At 36.6% G+C, this 3,292-nt stretch overlaps 1 long non-coding RNA gene across 1 annotated transcript; it reads right to left on the bottom strand.

Annotated features, from left to right (window-relative positions):
- Nucleotides 1–23: 23 nt before the first annotated feature.
- Nucleotides 24–1,409, bottom strand: LOC107712240 (uncharacterized). The gene is made up of 3 exons (XR_001636779.1): nucleotides 1,324–1,409; nucleotides 460–615; nucleotides 24–120 (listed from the first exon to the last, which is right to left on the bottom strand). It is a non-coding gene; the product is annotated as an uncharacterized LOC107712240 (long non-coding RNA).
- Between the last annotated feature and the right edge of the window lie 1,883 nt (nucleotides 1,410–3,292).

Raw genomic sequence — 3,292 nt, 5'->3', positions numbered from 1 at the left:
GGTGCTAACGCTTCCGCGGCCGACTGCGTGCGGTAAGAGAGCGGCCCGGCGGGGGTGAGAGGTTGGGGGCCGCTGCCCCCATGGTGCGTGCCGGATGGAATGACTTCTGAAAACAGCTCACTGTCAAACAAACAAACAAACAAACATGAAGAGGATGTCAGGAAATTAAGAGTGAATGAAACATTCACAGTCACATTAGACCAACAGACTCACATGAGCCGCAGGGACAACAGCAACACGTCAAATATATTGAATAATATTGTGGATTTTGGAGGATTGTTATTGCCAGTGCCCACACTTGAATGCTTAATATCACACTACAGAAGCAACAGACCATGCACATGAATGAAAAAACAAAACAAAAACGCAACGTTGCCCTGCGATCAGTCAGCTAGCATGTCTGCATTCTTATTCTTCTTCTGTCAATGACTCTGTACTGATTCTGCAAGTTTGTTGTACCTTTCTCTCAGGGGGGTCGAGGGGTCTCCAGTTGTTGGCTTTGAGCTGGTGAAGCTCATCGAACTTTAAGCTGATATTCTCAATGGAAAGTTGAAGCATGTCCCAGAACCCTGCGAGATCTTGAGCCACTGGCCGTGGGTGAGCGTTTGGGTTCTGCTGAGCCAAGAGAAGTATCAAAAATGGAACTATAAGAATCAGCTGTGCTGTCAAAACATCCTTATTGCCTTATTGGAACTGTTTTCTCTGCAGATGGTGTGTCCATCCTGGTACTGTATTTGCAAAGGTACCCACAATTCCATTATTTTCCAAAGATTCACATCCTTAAAGATACACTATTGTTCAAAAAGCTTGGGGTCGGGTAAGATTTTTAAAATGTTTATTTTTAAGAAGTCTCAGAGGTTGCATTTATTTTAATCAAAAATACATTAATAAAAACAGTAATATTGTGAAATATTATTACAATTTAAAATAAGTGTTTTCTATTTTTTTATGTAATTTATTTCTGTGATTACAAATGTACATTTTTAGCTGTCTTTTTTAATGAATATAATACTTAGAAAGTTCAAAAGAACAGCTTTTATTTAAAACAGAAATCTTTTGCATCATTATAAATGTCTTGGCTGTCACTTTTGATCGGTTTAATCGTTGCTGAATTAAAGTATTAATTTCTTTAAAAAGAAAAATCTTACTGACCCCAAACGTCTTCAAATATGAGACTGAAGAATTCAAATTCTGCTGTAAAGAAGCTCTTAAAAAGACAATAGCGTCATCATTCAGCTCAAGTCAGTTCAGTGTCAATTCAATTCATAGTATAAGTTGATTCTGTCAAATAATGTTTATTATATCATTCCTACTAGTACTCACCAGATTTTCCTCACACAGTTCCCTGAACTGCTGAAACTTCTGGGACATAAGCAGCTGTGCACTTCCCACTGCACTGCGGATCTTCCCCAGGACTGAACAGCACACACAAAAACAAACAGGTGAGCGTCAGAAACATGCATAACGACCCTAGAGCAATAGAAAAGTAGAATTCTGCTTCCTTCTGAGACTTAAATATCTATTATGCTCTATTATGATTATTAAAATTAGGAGAGCCTACAGTGATAAGTTTGATATTAGCAATAATTCTTAAATAAAAACAATGCCTGAGATTTCAGACAAACAGTGTGAGGACCAGAACGTCCAACATGGGGGAGATTACTTCAATGCAGCTGAGATTAATACAATACATTTGTGCATGTGCTATTTCAGCAAATCCTTAATTATCTGCAATCCATATATAATTTGTTGTAAATTAATACAGTTTAAAAAGTCATTATATTTATATACCTATTGGGCACTGAAACAATACACAGAGCACACAAAAATAACTAGAATGTTAAAAAAATATATTTTACTTTCTTTAAAGGGGTGGTTCAATGTTTTTTTTCTAGGCTTGATTGTGTTTATGGGTTGCAGTCTAACATGTGTTAATGCTTCGTTTAAAAAAAAAAACGCATTCTTTTTCACATAATTTACCTTTATTCCACACCGCTCTGTCCCTTCTCTGAGAAACGCGCTGATAAATTTCCTGCTTTTATGAAGCCCCTCCCTCAGAAATAGGCGATGGGCTCTGATTGGTTAGCTAGCCCAGTGTGTTGTGATTGGCTAAACTGCCACTAGTGCGCGTCTAAACGCCCCGCACCTCTCCTCAGCAGCATGTGCTCCGGTTGTGTTGTAAGCAAAGGCATCGTTAATATCGCTTATCAGTTTGAGCCTGATTGAGAAGCAGAGGATATTATTGAAGAGGATCGTGCAGAACATGTGCAAGCACGGCTTTTAATGGTAGGCCTATGTTTTTTGCTTGTTGTTGTCTCATACTTTTAGATACGCTGTTATTTGTAAATGCTACTGCTTCTGTTAGCTTTTAATATACGGTTTTATCTTGATTAAAGCTTTAATACAGTACGGCAACTGCACGCGCGTCGATTCATATATGAATAGATTTTTACGTGCACCTCTAGTTTTCTCTTCCTCTTCTCTAAAGCAGCGCAGCCTGGCCTCGCCCCCTTTGCTGCCTTTTTCCCGAGGGCGGGGTTTATCTGTGTTTGTGATGTCACGAACCCGGGAAGTAACTCGTTGTAGTCCTTACGAGCCGTTTTTGTAGGCATTAAGCTGCGATCTTTTTAAAAGACGATATCTCCGTTTGCATTGAACTTTCAGCTTCGTAACTTTGCAGATATTGTTTATGCTCAAACAGCAACATTACACACTAACTAACGTTAAAAAAGTGAAATCGCAATGAACCACCCTTTTAATTGAATTGCCCACATACCACATGATGATAAAGAGGAATTAGCTTTGTACGGAAATTCAACATAGTCACAAACCAAAGAGATTTCATTTCTATTTTGAACAAAATATAAATAATCACATAATTTAGCTCCCCAAATATAGTATATTTAGTATAATTATTTAGTGGTAGAATTTATATACTAATTTAGCTTACATTAAAGAATGATGAGAAAAATAGATCACGGTTTTCATAATGTTAAGACAACTGTTTTCAAGATTGATTATACTAATAAGAAATATTTATTGAGCAGCAAATCAGCATATTATAATGATTTCTGATCATGTGACACTGAAGACTGAAGTAATGACTGCTGAAAATTCATCTTTGCAGTTGCAGGAATAATAAGATTTTTTCAAATAAAACAGTTATTTTAAATTGTAATAATTTTACATTATTACTCTTTTTACCATATTTGTCATCAAATAAATTCAGCCTTGTCAAGCATAAGAGACTTCTTTCAACCAAAATAAAAATATCTATACATATATACTGTAT

The sequence above is a fragment of the Sinocyclocheilus rhinocerous genome, unplaced genomic scaffold, assembly GCF_001515625.1.
Source record: "Sinocyclocheilus rhinocerous isolate Xijiao unplaced genomic scaffold, SAMN03320098_v1.1 scaffold508, whole genome shotgun sequence".
Lineage (NCBI taxonomy): Eukaryota > Metazoa > Chordata > Actinopteri > Cypriniformes > Cyprinidae > Sinocyclocheilus > Sinocyclocheilus rhinocerous.
This window is presented reverse-complemented; position numbering and strand designations above follow the sequence as displayed.